This window comes from Gorilla gorilla, chromosome 12 (genome assembly GCF_029281585.2).
Source record: "Gorilla gorilla gorilla isolate KB3781 chromosome 12, NHGRI_mGorGor1-v2.1_pri, whole genome shotgun sequence".
Classification (NCBI taxonomy): Eukaryota; Metazoa; Chordata; class Mammalia; order Primates; family Hominidae; genus Gorilla; species Gorilla gorilla.
Genome location: NC_073236.2, coordinates 128148130 through 128164252, shown reverse-complemented (window position 1 = coordinate 128164252; position 16123 = coordinate 128148130). Strand labels below are relative to the sequence as shown.

Below are 16123 nucleotides of genomic sequence, written 5' to 3'. Positions count from 1 at the left end.
TCATTGTGGTGGTTATGATTTTAAGGTGCCACAGGGTGCCAGCGAGGAGGGGCTCTTTGTGGGGTTGGGACAGTCCTGGCTGACGCCGGCCTCTGCTCTGTAAATCATCCCTGTGGGACGCCCCCTCCCCCTGCCTGCCACCTCTCTTCCGGTTGGCTTTTCCGGACCATCTGTGTACTGGGTTCAAGGCCTAAAAGGTACCTAAATGAGATGAATTGATTTGGGCAAGCCTGCTAATGGGGGTGGTCGAGGGGTACAGGCAGCTTTTTCCTTAGGGTGGGAGGGGGCTGTTGCACGGATGGCGGCAGCTTTTGGAGCATTTTGAGAGACATCCAGGTGTCAGGTCCTGCCAGGACACCGAGGCTGGTGTGGTTCGACCTGTTTGCACTTGCACTTCCTCACTGGTAGCCCGGGCGTGGGATCTCGGAGCTTTTGAGGGGTCCTGAGGAGGAAGTCCCTGGAATCACCCACTAGCAGCTTTGGGGCTTGTTCCTTGAGAAGGGCAAAGTCACAATTTTGACACTTTATTGAACCCTGGACCAATGTATTGTATAATAAGCCCACTCATTTAAAACTGGAATGGGGTGTGTGGGGAAAAAAGAGTTGGGACAAAACCCAAGCAAAGCCGTTCAGTGACGTCACATGTTCTTCATTCAGAAGAGGCCCAGGTGCCTATCGGATGGCTGTTTCTGAAATGTTCGCTTTCTGAGCTGTGAGTGAGGGTCTGGAGAGAGAGGGGTCCATGCCTGTGTGTCGAGGGGACACACCCACACTGGCCCTGCTCCTTGATCAGAGGATGCACCAGCGCCTGAAGGGAATCTGTGCCCCCTAGGAGGCCACACTGGGCCCTGGGGCTGCTGGGGTCCGAAGCAAGTGCCCTGACCTCCCTTCCTGTGGGCTCCCTTCCTCTTCCTCTTTCCACGGCTTTCCCCTCTCTGTCTCCCTACCTGTAATTCACCCCAACAAGCCCTTAGCAGCTGGGGTTGGGGTGGGGTCTGTGCAGCCAGGGATATGTTGAATAGTGAGTTTCTGCCTGTAGAAAGCTCTGGGTCTGGGTCCAGGCTGACACTTTTCACAATGAGGTATGGGGCCCAGGAGTCTGAAAACCTCAGCAGTGTCTGGCCCACAGGCTGTTCTGCACACTGAGGGATGCAGGGCGCGTTGTGCCGCTCCCACTCCCAGCTGAGAGGTTGGGAGGAACCAGATGGACTGGGCTCCATCAGGAGAGAAGCCAGAAGCATTTTCACACCGGTGCTCATGGCTACAGGGTCATGGTTACAGTGGATTTTTCAACCCACTGACCAAATGTTGTGATTCTTGCAACAACTTAAAATTTTCGGCTGATGCTGAATGCTGGGGCTTTCCAGAAATAGCCATAGGCTGTTAGAACAGGCACTTTGCTCTGTAAGGAGGCCTGTTTGTTCCTGAGTGTGAGCTGATTTGCATTGGCTCACAAAGCTGACCACAGACCCTGCATGGGAGACACAACCAACACCCCCATTTACCTGCTGGCACGCACTTGTGCCCCCCTCCCCTCCCTGGCCTCGCTCCCTGGAAGCCCTCGCACCTCTCCCCTTGCCCTCTGTCCCCTAGCCACACACACTCACTTTTTGATGAAGTCGTCCTCCGCGTTCATGGATCTCACTAGGCTGTAGGTCTTCAGTTTACAAGACAGGAGACAAGCAACAGGGGTTTTAGGATAACGGGCACCAGACAAGGCAGGCGCCCAGACAACTGTTCTGGCAAAAGAATGTCCCACCATTGGACTCTGTGCAATGCCAGAATGCCACCAGTCTCGGGGTGGCCTCTTTGGGCTCAGATTTTGGGCAAATGAGAATGTGGAATGTAGGCATAGCCTTCAAATAGTTCTGTATTCATTTTAACTAGTAATATTCTTTGCCTCTGTCTTTTTGGGAAGGTACTATTTAAATAGGTGTTATATACAAAGTCCCCTCTGGCAAGAGACGTTATTCAAAGACCGGATTTTGTGTGGAACCAGTTTGTGGTCACAGAATTAGCACGTGGTTTTTATTTGGTGCATGTGCTTTGAAAAGTACTTTACATTTACTGCCTCACAACAGTCCTATGAGGTGGCTGTGCTGATGTCATCCCTTTTTATAAAATAGATGCGAAACTGCAGTGCAGAGAGCTTAGTAACCTGTCTGTGATCACAGAGTTAGTGGAAGGTGGAGGCAGGATTTGAATAACTCCAGAGCCTGCGCTCTTACCTGCTGAGCTATATTGTCTCCTAATAGACAGTGCCCTGGAACACCCAGGTGATATATGCCCACCTCCCAATTGCTGGGGTGTGGTAGGGGTGGGGGGTAATACAGAAATAAAGTTATAAGGGCAGAGCATTCTTTTTGACCAAGACACGAATTTGGACAGAGGGCTCTTGAAAGTACGTAGAGAGAATGTGCCATTGGGTCTTTGAAGGAAAAGAACGTCCTGTCCTTAATCAGTGAGCTAAATAATTAAGAGCCAAAGGATCCGAGTCAAAGCCTTGGGCTGTTTTGCTCAGCATAGTTGTCATACCATATTTAGATGTCTACACCCACCTTTATCCAGGCCATTTGTATTTCTTGGCAGGAACGTGAGAACAAGCGTCACCTGGGGTTGTAGTATCTGAGGGTTGCAAAGTGTCAGCGCTGGAGGAGCTGAGTGATCACTCATCTGACCTTCCCTCCAAAGCAGGAGTACCCCTGTCCAGCACCCTGTCCTGTCTCAGTGGTTTCAGTGATGGGGAGACCCTGAGACTGAGTGGACCAGAGTTTTCCGTCCTTCACTCCCAGTTCTCTGAGGTTACTAATAATTGACATGAAATACATGCAGACAAAAAACAAAAGCTAGAAAGCAACACTATGGGAAGTATTTATGATAAAAAGTGAAGATCTCTTCCTCCTTTTCCCGGGCTGGTCCCCAGGGGTGAATCTTGTGAATCTTGTTTTGTATGTAGCTCATTCCAGAATTTTTTTTATGCATATCAAAATATGTACAAATGTAATTTTTAAAAAATGGGTCCAGCTGGGCGCGGTGGCTCACGCCTGTAATCCCAGCACTTTCGGAGGCCGAGATGGGTGGATTACGAGGTCAGGAGATCGAGATCATCCTGGCTAACATGGTGAAACCCCGTCTCTACTAAAAATACAAAAAAATTAGCCAGGCTGGTGGCAGGCGCCTGTAGTCCCAGCTACTCGGGAGGCTGAGGCAGGAGAATGGCGTGAACCCAGGAGGCGGAGCTTGCAGTGAGCCGAGATCACGCCACTGCACTCCAGCCTGAGTAACACAGCGAAACTCCGTCTCAAAACAAAACAAAACAAACAAACAAAAAACCACAATGGGTCCATATTATAAGTATTTTTGTACCTGTTTTCATTCTATATATACATTTTCGTGTTAATATTTATGGAGCTACCTCTCTACCATTTTATTATCAGCCTCATAATATTCCATTTTACAATGTGGATGGCCCATAATTTATTAAGCCAGAGTCATACAGATATTAAGTTATTTCTAATTTTCCCTATTACAATTAATGCTACAGTTACTGTTTTTGTACATGGATCTTACTGTATTTGTACGATCAGTTCCCAGCGATATAGTTGCTAGGGTTTGCCAATAGGTGCCCCAAAAGATGGGCATTGCCACATTGCTTACCCCATTTATGACCCTGTTAGTAGTGAGTGACGATGTCTGATTCTCCTACTTTTCATGGGCCCTGGGGTTTTAATGAAATGCTTTGATTTTGGACCATCTGAAAGGCCTCTTTCGATTCCTGTATCTTTAATTATGAATGGGGTTGAATATCTCTCTCATATATTATTGGCCAAATGTGAACTGTCTATATGTTTTGTCCATTTTTTCTTTTGAGCTGTTCCAAGGCCATTTTAAACTGACCTTAATCTTCTACAGGTGGCTGGTGTTGGCAAAAATTGTGGGGTTAGGAAAGCTGTGGCAGGGGTTTTGAATTTTGGCAGTTCCAAGAAAGCAGCGTTTTTTGGCAATTTGTGAAGCCCGGAGATGGATTCTGCCAATTTTGGAATAAATGTGGAATTTTCTAATTTAATCGTGAGGCAAGAAACCATGTGACCTCTGACACCTCATCCTGACAGTGTCCGCAGTGCTGTCCTTTCTGGAACTGTATGAAATTGCGGTCGTGAATGCTTTGGAGCGTCTGCTGTGTGCTGGAGTTCTACAGATGAGCTTAATTATGGGAACGCCCTCCTGTCCCCGGGCAAGGAGGGGGACGAGCAGGGTGGGGGTGTGCTGGAGGAGGAGATGCCTGCCACTTTGCCACCCTGGAAGCTCACTGCAAGAGCTGCAAAATTTCCCACCTGCCTAACACAGGCAGGGCTTTGGTGGCTTTGGTGGCGGGACCCCAGGGCTGGATGTTTTTGCTCTTTCATCTCTTTTGTCAGGAAGTATTGAAAGACCTTTAAAAGGCCTCTGACTTGCAGGGCCTCTGACCTGCAGGCCTTTTAAAGCATCTCCAGCTTTTCTAGTGAGTTTTTGTATTTTGGATGAGAATGTCTCACAAACCCTGGCATGCCAAGAAAGTCCCCAATTTCCCAGCAGGTAGTGATGGATGCAGAGCTGTGCTCTTCTGTTTAAGAAGCTCCTCAAGGCACTCTGGCCAGGACAGTTTAACCACAGGGACGCTGGTGGACTCAGTCAATCCAGACCTGGCAGAGGGCAGCAGCTGCCTATAAGTGTGTGCCAGTTACAGCAGGGCATGGGCTGCTGCCCAGGTGGCCTGACTTTCTGTCTGTGTTCCTTTCCCTGTATCACCCTGAGTCTGGGCCAGACTTCCTCTTTTGTCACAGGTAATTCATCACCCTTATCAACCGCTGTAAGTATCAGTCCACAATGCTCTGAAAAGACTTCCTCTTTGCCGTTAGTGTAAATTACAGGAGGAAGCTAACACTATTTATAAATCAATTTCATTTTCATGCAAGTCTTATTAGTCATGATACCATTTTGGGCACTTCCTAGAAGCTTTTTGTGTTTTTAAATGCTTTGGATGAAAATCCTCATTTGTCTTGTAAACCTCCAAGGTGGATGTGATCTCAGTGAACACCAGTAATAGCGTGATGTTTGTGACTTTATCCAGTGCTGGGCGGACCACAGATAGAGTCCCCAGGTGCTGAGACACTGACTGCAGTGTGCTCAGAGGAGGGCGGCTAGGGCAGTGAGCAGGAAGCCCCAAAATCGTCCCTGTCAAGCCCAGCTGGGGAGCCGACAGTGCCTTCCCTAGAGGAAGGGTGCCAGGGGTGGTCATTTAGCTGTCCTGACATGATCTGTTGGCCCCACGAGCAGCAGCCAGGTCTGTATCTGAGAGCTGTAATTTCCTGCTGATAACAGGAACACAGATAAGGGGTGCCCCATCCCAGAGTGATATTAGGTTGGCTTTTGAATCACCAGGCTCCTTGGATGTGCCTTAAGCCCACAGGTGCCCTTTAAGCACCTGCCGTGAGGGCAGATGTGACAGATCGTGTTTGCTCTCTGGGCAGTGAGTGGGTTTTGGGTGGCTTCTCTCCAGGAAATGAAGAATCACTCAGAGCTGAGCAAGTGCCAGAGAAGTCTTCAATCACAGACTGAACCCAGGAGGGTGTTTCGGCCTTTCTAAGTCCTTAAGGGTTGTAGGGAAGGTTTTGAACAATGGCTTTTGACTTTACCTTCTGAGAGGCTCTGTCAGGGAGTGGTGATGCTGCAGGTGAGAGCGGTTTTGAAGGTGTCACATCCAGGGCCAACCCTGAGCCTTGCTTCTGTAGCCACCTCCTATGGGAGGTCATGACAATAATAAGATTTTGCATGTGTTGTCCAGGAGCAAAGACCTTTCCAAACTAGTCGTTGTGTTGACCACTGAGGATGACAGCCTGGTGGGCTCAGTCAGAGCCATTGTGTTAATACCCTGCTCCCACACACATAGCTGGTAAATGCCAGAAGTTAACAGTCACAGCCAGGCCTTCCGACCCCCAATTTTGTGTCATTTCTGCTTTTCAGTCTTACCCTTAGGTGTCACAGCTGTTTATTTAAACTGTTTGCAGTGAATTTTGTTTGGGAGCATTGTCTTGTGAAATTTATGCTCTGGCAGAGAACAATTCCTGCTGTCTTCTTCATTTCTTCTAATTTTTTTTTTTTTTTTGAGATGGAGTCACCCAGGCTGGAGTGCAGTGGCACGATCTCGGCTAGCTGCAAGCTCTGCCTCCCGGGTTCACACCATTCTCCTGCCTCAGCCTCCCAAGTAGCTGGGACTACAGGCGCCTGCCACCATGCCTGGCTAATCTTTTTTGTATTTTTAGCAGAGACGGGGTTTCACCATGTTAGCCAGGATGGTCTCGATCTCCTGACCTCGTGATCCGCCCGCCTCGGCCTCCCAAAGTGCTGGGATTACAGGCATGAGCCACTGCGCCCGGCCATTTCTTCTCATTTTTAAATTTTAGTGCTTTTCCCCCTCGTGCCCCGACTTGCCAAGCTACTTTGAGGGTGGTGGGTGCATCTTGCTGTTTTACACTCTGGAATGTCGTGATGGGACCAAAAATAAAAGTTTCTTGCTTGAGATGAAGACTTGATTTCATGAGGTTGCCATCATCAGGTCACAGAATCTCAGCATCAAAGTTAGAGCCTGTCAGATTCTTGAATTACCTCTACAACCTCTTTGCCAAGTGGTGGTTTAGACTTTTTGAATGCACCTTTTGAGGGTGAGCTCACTCCCTCTAGTAAGCCAGTTCTTGGAAGCTTAGATTGTGCCTTCTGCCCTGGATTTGAAACTGCCTCTCTGTAATTCAGACTTCAGTTATAATCTATGATGATCTCTCCAGCACTGGATGCCCTGTAAACACGTGCTAAATATTAATTGACATTTAGAATTAGATGGTTGCCGTCTGCTTTGCTAAAGCCACATGACTGGTTTGTCTTTACCTGGGCTTCACCCATTGATACTGGATTTATCCACCTCAGATGAGGAGGTAGTGCTATGCAGAGAAGAGCGGTGGAGACTAGGAGTCCAACCTGGGCTCCCCATTCTTCTCTGTTCACTTTCCAGTCATGTTGGAATAAACCTGGTGCCCCTGGCACCTCATCAGAAATGGGGTGATGATGCTCACCCTGGAGTGCTTCCTGGGTTTGTTTAGAATCGGATCAGATGTGCTTACAACAGGTGAAGGAGTTTCATGCATTTTATGGAAAGTGGAGGTTCCGGTGGCCTTTCCCCTGGGGCTTAGCAGTAATGTGCTGAGTGTTCTGAGCACAAACAAATAAGGGGCATTGGGAAAGGTCTGTGGGCTTTGGAGGATTCCTGCCTCCCGAGGCTGACTCCTCTAGGCTGGACCTGTGGCTCCCCCAAGAGCCCCAGGAAAACAAGGATCAGTCTCAGGGTCTGTATCGACAGGACAGACAACACTTTAACTTCAAACAGGCAATAGGATTCGTTTTCTCAGAGAGCCCCAAGTTCTGTTTCGTTCTGAGTGCCCTTTCAAAGGTAAGTCAAAGGTTAGCCTGTGCTGAAAGCCGAGTTTGTTTTCAGCAGTTCTCTTTCATTTGCTTCTGGCACAGTTCCTCATTGCTGTTTATGCGATGACCTGCCAACTCCTTCCTCATTAAAACACCAGCGGCTTGCACATGCGCTGCGTGGCCCCCGACAGCCCTAGGCCGTCTGTGTCTCTTGGGTAAGTGGAGACCCCAGTCACAAAACACATCCACATCCTCCTGCCTCCCACCGCTTCCATCCTGGTTTTGGCAAAATGGTCACCAGAGGTCAGTGAACTTTGCTTGAGCCCTGGTCCTTTGCTCTGGGACACCCCACTGATTTTCAATATTATAAGAGTAGGACTGAGGGAGCTTGGATCCTCTATTTCCATTATACGGGAGGAAAAGTGTTCTGAACCAAGAAAATACTTCCACTTTTGGAGATCAATCACCATATAGATTTAATGCAATTACATCATTCTAGAAGTACCTAGCTTGGTACACAAATACATGGGATTAGACTCCTGGCAAGTGTTGCAGAATGGCATCAAAGAAGACGTGGGAGGTTGTTAAAGAAAACATGGCCACATAGCCCTGCAGATATCTCCTGGGCCCTGCGATGGGGCAGGTACCGCGTCAGAAATGAGCAAGCCTCGTCCCTGTCCTCAAGGAGAGAAGACTCACTTGGTAGACAGATGTCTGTTCAGCCACTTGACAAATGACAGTAATATTGATCAAGCTACTGCCCTGGATGGCTGGGCTGGAGGGCTGAGGAGAAGGTTGAGGCTGAAAGATAGAGTTGTGTGGGCATGTTTATGAAGGGATCATATACCTGGACAGCCGGGGGAGGAAATGGAGGAGGCACGTGGAAATCCAGATTTGAGTGGTAATTATTGTTCAACTCCTACAAGACACTTAGTTCTTTTTTTTTTTTTTTTTTTTTTGAGACAGAGTCTCGCTCTGTCACCCAAGCTGGAGTTCAGTGGTGCCATCTCGGCTCACTGCAAGCTCCGCCTCCTGGGTTCAAGCGACTCTCCTGCCTCAGCCTCCTGAGTAGCTGGGACTACAGGTGCGTACCACTGTGCCTGGCTTATTTTTTGTATTTTTAGTAGAGACGTGGTTTCACCGTGTTAGCCAGGATGATCTTGGTCTCCTGACCTCATGATCTGCCCACCTTGGCCTCCCAAAGTGCTGGGATCACAGGCATAAGCCACCATGCCTGGCCACTTAGTTCTTAAAGAAGGGAGAGTAGGAAGAAAAGTACAAGTGAGAAAGATGAACAAAAACGGGGATTGTAAGAGTACATTTATTGAGACAGTTTTGCATTTGCATTTGCTCGGCCAGTCTTGTATATAATTAGATGTTGCTTACCATGACATCATTTCATTTCCAAGGAGCAAACCCACAATGTGAAAATGGACCCACTGTTATGTCTCAGATAACGTGCCTTAGGTAATGTTCTAGTTGAAGGAACTAGAAAGGGAATTAAAATCACTTTTATTTACTTGCATAATAAATGAGTGGAGCAGCAGATTCCTGAATTGTCCATTAAGAGGCGTGACCTAAAATAATTCAAATCCCTTTATTTATTTATTTATTTTATATTTTTTTGAGATGGAGTCTCACTCTGTCGCCCACGCTGGAGTACAATGACGTGATCTCAGCCCATTGCAACCTCTGCCTCCTGGGTTCAAGCAATTCTCCTGCCTCAGCCTCTCTGGTAGCTGGGATTACAGGCAGTCGCCATCATGCTAATTTTTGTATTTTTGTAGAGATGGGATTTCACCATGTTGGCCAGGCTGGTCTCGAATTCCTGACCTCAGGTGATCCGCCCGCCTTGGCCTACCAAAGTGCTGGCATTATAGGCGTGAGTGCCCGGCCCCTATATTTATTTTTAATAATCGATGCTATTTGAGTTGAGCATGCTATTTATTATTAATGTCATAGGTAGAATTCTAAGTGGAATATGCTTGTAGATTTTTATGTTCTTTGCTGTATTATCTGTTTGGTTCTAACATAAAACAGTTTCTAACCCAGAGATATCTGGAAAGATGGTATTCCAGTGGGATGTAATAACCTCAGAAAATTTGTATTATTTTAGAAGGTCAAGCTAGATGATGTCACATTGAAAAAACTTACATGTTTCTTAACCTTAGAGCTTTTCTGAAAATCCACAGTTAGAGAAACCCAGTCTTGCCAAAGGATATTTGTAAGATTTGGCTGAGTTTTCCATCAAAAACATTTGAACTAGGGGTTGTAGAGTCCTGTTTCAAGTGGTAAATAAAATCCTGTCAGGTGAAGCTGCTATTTCTTGCCAAATTTTGAGATTAAAGTCAGTAGGTTTAAAAGGAATTTGGTATGGGGTGAGTGAATAGCAGGCATCTGAAAGCCGTTCCACTGGAAATTGAAGCCTTCCATTTGGTCCTCTGCAGGTTTTGTTTATCGTTTGTCACCCTTGAGGTAATTAAGATACTTTCTTCTTTAAAGCAGATATTCGCCTCACTGCTTGATCACGTGTTTTAGCAGACAGCAGGAAACTGACACCAAAGACAGTCATGAGATTAACGGGCAGGTATGGGGAGGTAGGTTGATTGGCTGGTTTTGTCTGACTTCTTCAGGTAAATTAGCTTCTTCCTCCAGCCTTTTACTCGAAACATAACTGAGAGTAAAATTTGGGAATTTATGTCCAGCTGGTTTATTCTTGTATTCTTTAAACATATGTGCTAGATTTATTTCAAAGAGAGCTTGGAGGAAGGGCAGAGAAAGAAGAGCCTGGCTGCCTCTAACCTGCCTGCACCCCTCCAGGCAACAGGTGCCTGGGGAGACCGGGCCCACCCCGGTCCCTTAAAGGGCATGGTCCCTCCCGTGCCTCCTGGGGGAGGGATTGCCTCCTCCACCCCAAGCTCTCTTTCAAAGAAATTGTTTAACCAAATAATATCCTGGCTTCCTGAAATGAGTTCTGGTTAATACAATTTTCTCTCTCCCCAATTCTTAAAAAAAAAAATGTTAATTGTGATAAAATACATGTAACATAAAATTTGCCAGTTTAACCATCTTTAAGTGTGTGGTTCAGTGGCAAAATGGAAACCCTGTACCCATTAAACACACACTGACTCCCTATTTTCCGCTTCTCCCTAGCCCCTGGTAATCAGTCTTTCTGTTTCTATGAGTTTGTCTATCTAAGGTAGCTCACGTAAGTAGAGTCATACAGCATTTGTCCTTTTGTGACTGGCCTATTTCATTTAGCCTACTGTCCTCAAGGTTCATCCGCACAGTAGCATGTATCAGAATTTCCTTTCTTTTTAAGGCTCAGTAATAGTCCATGATATGGATGGACCGCATTTTGCTTTTCCATTCATCTGTCGCACTGGAGTTGCTGCCTCCTTTTGGCTATTATGAATAATGCTGCTACAACCATGGGTGTGCCAATATCTTTTCGAGACCTGCTTTCAGTTTTTTTTGATATATACCCAGGACTGGAATGGCTGGATCATAAGCTAATTTTATTTTTATTTTTTTGAGGAATTCAGACTATTTTCTGAAGTGGCTCCACATTTTACATTCCCGCCAACAGTGGACAAGAGTTCCAGTTTCTCCATATCCTTGCCAACACTTGTTATATTCTGTCTTTTTTTTTCTTAAATAGTAGCCATCTTAATAGATGTGAAGTGGTGGTATTCACCCTTTTAAAAACTTTCAGTGCTTAGTTGTTAAGGCAGGCCCAGGGTGTAGATGTTGAGTTCCTAGGAACAGACAAAAGACTGCCAGGTGGAGCCCATGACCCTGTCACTTATTGAGAATTATTGAGAAGATTTCTTGCTTTCAAATCCAGGTATTTTCAGATTTGCAGAGAAGTTATTCAATAGAGGGGACAGCTAAAGATATCAAAGCACCACTAATCTAAGCTAAAGCCACAGCTGAGGATATCAAAGCACCTTCTGATTCTTTGCAGTAGGAAAATAATCCAGACCAATCCAGTGGGAAGGTCACAGAAGAAATTGTAGTCTTGGCTCTGTCTTTGCCATGGGGGGAGCTTTGCTAAGTCACTTCCTGTTTCTGGGCTTACTTTTAAAAAATGAGGTCGTTGGAACAACAACTAAGGATCCCTTCTGGCTTCCAAATTCTTGGATTCTGAGCAGTAACCTTGAGTTTGCTCACTGAAGAGGGGCAAGGATGCTTGTTCTTGAGAACAAGAGAGCAGAGCAACAATTCAGTTATTAAAGATGCCTCTTCAGTTGCTAAGAACTAAGGAGTGGAGCCTTTGTCTTGGAACGGATAGAGCTGGAATTAGACCTTGCAGGTCACTCAGGCCAACGTGCCCCCTTTACAGAGGAGAGGCTAGGATGCAGAGATGTGGTAATGCTATTCAGTTACGAGCTTTCTCTTTCTTATGAGTAAAAAAATACCAAGAGTAGTTCGTAGATGTGCTGGCCTGGGGTTGGGGCCTCACTGCTGGGGAGGTGGTCTCATCATTCGGTGACAAACATAGCTCACGTGCAAGGGTGATGAAGGCAAAGAGATGGGGGGGGGGACATGAGAAGGAGCTTCACAGAACCGAAAGAGAGGTCACTTCAAAATCCAAAGACCTGGGTTCCAGTTTGGTGAAATGGGGCGTGTCAATCCAGAGAGCCCCTCTTCACCACCCCTGTGATCTTCATTGCACTTTGGCTGTCTTCTGGTTTTACCATCTGAAAGGCTGCATTCCTACAGGGTATTGTGACAGTCAGCATGAGATAATGTATATGAAAGAAATTGTACAACGATGTTATTAATACTGCTTGCACATAGTTTTAGAGTTAGAGGGTTACCTGTCTTACCAAACACACGTTAAAATCTAAGTTCAACATGGAAGGAATAAGAAGTATCAGGGTTACAAAGAATCATTTCTTATATGGTACATCTTTTCAGGAACCATCCCACCACACCTTTTTTGCATGAAGTTAAACCTGCACCACTCGTAAACTTAGAAAAATGTGTGTTTTGATGTTTATATATATGTGATGTATTAGCAGGGCAGATCAAGGGGGAGCTGGGCTCTGGTGTTTACTCCCAGGTGAAAAGGAAGGCAGATGTGTGTTCCTCCTTGAGTGTGTTTACTAAGGGCTGGGCTTGTTTCCTCGGTTGAGAGAGGAGGTGTATCAGTACAGAGAGCTTCATTTAAAATTATCAAATGAACCTGGGAGGGCTTCTTGCATTCTTTGTAGGTATCATTCATGACTTCTGGTTCTCTGGCCTGTTCTGAATTAGAATTAAATCCGCAGTTCTTACCAGCCCCTGCATGCGGGGGATTTGACCACTTTTGAGCCTCATTTGCAAATGGATGTGCTGATCTCACTTTTGCTTATTTCATAGGGGTTGAGGTAAGATTTACAAAAGGTATATTTTGTTTTTTTAACTTGAAAGACCAAGGCTTTATCCTTGGCCTTAAGAATGTAGCTTATAAAAGAACAAACAAACCATACAATTTCCTCTACTCTCATACACGCTTCTGACACCAAACGTGTGTGTGTCTCTTCCACACCAAGCAGTTCTCCAGCTCTCGGAGCACACCAACTGGGTGCCTATAATTCAATTCAATTCTGACACCATCTACCTGGAGTTAGCATCAGATTCCACAGGTTAAGGGCTCGTTCCCACAAGCTGTCCCTCACTTCAGATGCCAGTCACAGTCTGGGCCTCCTGTGCTTCTGCTTGACTGGCTATAAATCGGGGGTTCCCATGACCCCCTCCTCGGGTTCATTCCTTTGTGGATCGGCTCATGGAACTCAGGGAAACAGTTTACTGATTGTCACTGGTTTATTATAAAGGATGCAACTCCGGAGTAGCCAGATGGAAGGGTGCACAGGGCAAGGCGGTGGGGGCGGCGGTGGTGCTTCCATGCCCTCTCCAGCACCCCAGCCTCCCAGCACTGCCACGCATTCACCAACCTGGAAGTTCTCCGAGCCCCTTTCTTTCGGGTTCTATGGAGGCTTTATTACAAAGGCGAGATTGATTAACTCATCGGCCATTGATTACACTTAATCTCCCTCCCTTCTCCCTCCCTGGAGGTTGGGGGTGGGGTGGTGGGTGGGTGGGGAGTGGCTGAAGGCACCAACTCTCATTACAGATTTGTTCCTCTGGCAGCTGTGGTCCAGCCCCCATCCTCCGAGAGTCCTCTGATTAAACTTTGGTGTGGGTGAAGAGGGCTTATCATGAATGACAGAAGACACTCCTTTCACCTTTATTGCTCTGGAGCTAAGGAGCTATTTCAGGAGCAGGGGAGGAAAATGAAATATCATAACAAAAGACATTCCTATCACTCTGATCACTTAGAAATTATAAGGGGTTTAGGAGTTCTGGCTTGGATCTAGGGATGAAGACCAAAATATATATTTCCTATTACATCATAATATCACAGCACCACTGAATGATAGGAAAAGCTCCCAGAACTAACCTTTCTACACAGCAGGTTTGTGAGCCACAGGTTCACACACGTGGTGTTTCCTGGAGTCTGCAGGTGACCTGAGGTGGGGGTTTTGTCAGTGTGGTCACATGTGTCCTGGGATAGTTGCCTTGAAGAATGGGAGCAGTGTGGACCAGGAGGAGGGGTGAGGTCTCGGGGTGGACTGGAAGTTACGTCGTGCAAATCCTTCCTGTTTGGGCAGTATTTGCAACCACGTGGCTTCACGAGTCCGCCGAACCATCAGGTGAATAAACCGGAGAGGAGAAGAGAGTCTAGGACTCAGCCCTGGAGTATAAGTCAGAGCTGGAAAAGAAGAGGCTCCAGAGACTGGACGGCCACCGAGAGGTGCCACGTCCCTGAAGGGCCTGAGGAGGGTTGATGGCATGACCCCATGAAGCCCAGCAAGGAGTGGAGAGAGGAGGGCTGGAGGACTCCCGCCTGCCATGACCCAGTCCAGGGATAAGATGTGAGTGCCATGGGCCAGTCACGACCGCCGGTTAGCACAGCAGGGCACAGTGACGGCGGAAGGATGGGAGCGGAGAGCCGGGCAGAGTGGACAGTGATGTGGGCAGGCGTGGACTGCACCAGGTGGTCAGGGATCCAGAGCTATGAAAAGAAGGTCGTAACACAGCGGCGGCTCGCGGTCCAGCTGCTTGAACCCAGAATATCTCTTGGCCTGTCCCTTTCCCTCTTTTTCTTCTGTCTCTACCTCCTTTCCAGGCGGGGAAGGAATCGTTTCTCTCCTAGCCTTCCTGCCGTCAGGTTTTTTTCTTGTCAGTCTTTACATTGTTATGGTGATGCTTTTTCTAAATCTTGGATCAAAGTGTCATTTTGTTCCAGAATCTGATGGCTTCACACAGCACAGCCTGCGTCTCCTGGCACGGTTTCCCACTCTCCATTCTTCCCTTCTGCACATTCTGTGTTCTGGGCACAGCTCCCTCTTCCAGTCTGGTGGTTTTAAGCTTCCATGCTTCTGCAGGAACCTCTCGCTGTACCCTGTCCACCTTGTCGTCTGACATCTGAGGGTGTCCCTGTCCTCCTCCAAGCCTGCCTCCAGCGCCAGCTCCTCTGATGCACCTTCTTGTCTTGATCATAATTCCCTTAGTGTTTACTGAAAACAAATTCAGTGACACTGACATATATTTTAGTTTGTGTGTGTGTGTGTGTGTATATGTATATATATATACACATACATTTGAAGATAGGATCTTGCTCTGGCTGAAGCAAGAGACTCTCTCTCTCTCTATATATATATACACACACACACACATACACACACACACACACACACAACGACTAAAATATATGTAAGTGTTGCTGACATGCATTTATATATGTCATATATATGGTCTTGCGCTCCGTGGCTGGAGTGCAGTGGCACGATCTCAGCTCACTGCAGCCTCCACCTCCTGGGTTCAAGTGATCTTCCCACCTCAGCCTCCCAAGTAGCTGGGACTACAAGTATGTACCACGACGCACAGCTAATTTTTGTGTTTTCAGTAGAGATGGGATTTTGCCATGTTGTTCAGGCTGATCTCGAACTCCTGGGCTCAAGCCATGCACCTGTCTCATTCTCCCAAAGTGCTGGGATTATAGGCATGAGCTACTATGCCCCGCTAGTTCCTTGTATATTACCTCTGTTTCCTTCACGAGCCTGTGAGTCCCTCCAGGGGACAGGACTTTCTTCTTTATCTCTGTGTTGTGGCCCCAGGCCCTGTAGAGGAGAGATGGCCTGAATGTTTGCTAAGTGGATTGCAGTTGACAGCCGGCCAGCAGCCCAGAGCGCTGGTGTTCCCTGGAGCAGTGGAGAGAAGTCAGACAGGCAGGCAAAGGCCACATGGAAATTGTCACAAACAAAAATCATTCATTTCCCTTCTCCAGTAAAAATAGTCATTTGTTTTTCAACTAATATCATCAAGTAGCTACTATGATTGGCATGATGGGGGATCCTAAGCTGTATGAAATAGTCTTTTTCCTCTACAGTCTTGAGATTTAGTGTGCAAAACCTGTCCATCATGACAGAAGAAGGGGCAGGTGGCAGTGGTCCTAAGGACAATATAAACAAGCTTCATGGGACTGCAGAGGAGACAGGGCCTGGGGACAACTGAGATTAGACGTCATGGGGTCAAGGCTCTCTGTGCTGGACTCTGGGAGAGTGGAGACTGGTGGGCTTGCTGTGGGAGTTGGGGTGATAGGGCGTGATGGGCCATGATG

At 47.1% G+C, this 16123-nt stretch overlaps 1 protein-coding gene across 13 annotated transcripts in view; it reads left to right on the top strand.

Annotated features, from left to right (window-relative positions):
• The window catches only part of LPIN1 (lipin 1), a 116916-nt gene that overhangs the window by 37829 nt on the left and 62964 nt on the right, over positions 1-16123 (top strand). The gene's annotated exons all lie outside the window — the stretch shown is intronic.